At 50.4% G+C, this 369-nt stretch overlaps 1 non-coding gene across 1 annotated transcript; it reads right to left on the reverse strand.

The window, feature by feature from the left end:
• TRNAS-CGA (transfer RNA serine (anticodon CGA)) lies at positions 1–82 on the reverse strand. Its single transcript has one exon. It is a non-coding gene; the product is annotated as a tRNA-Ser (tRNA).
• Positions 83–369: the final 287 nt, after the last annotated feature.

Genomic DNA, 369 nt, shown 5'->3' on the forward strand with positions numbered 1-369 from the left:
CGCAGCCGACAGGATTCGAACCTGTGCGGGGAGACCCCAATGGATTTCGAGTCCATCGCCTTAACCACTCGGCCACGACTGCGGGGCTGTTCTGTTGTTTCGAAAAGAGCTTGGCATCGGCGTGGTGCTTGACCCGACATATCGCCGTTTGTATGTTCTTCGCAATACGACATAACGCGCGATGTCTACCTCTTGCCTTTGATTCCAGCCAGGATGCCATCAGTTCGACATTCTCTCCAATCTACACCGCTGTCTTTCTGTCTGTGGAGGTTACCATTATCATCACTGTTCTTTCGCGTTATTAGTTGAGAACAGTAGAACCTAAATTTGCTGAGCTGAGTCAGGCTCATGTCCAACAATCTTGGACAG

The sequence above is a fragment of the Amblyomma mixtum genome, chromosome 1 (genome assembly GCF_055824585.1).
Source record: "Amblyomma mixtum isolate Tamu chromosome 1, ASM5582458v1, whole genome shotgun sequence".
Lineage (NCBI taxonomy): Eukaryota > Metazoa > Arthropoda > Arachnida > Ixodida > Ixodidae > Amblyomma > Amblyomma mixtum.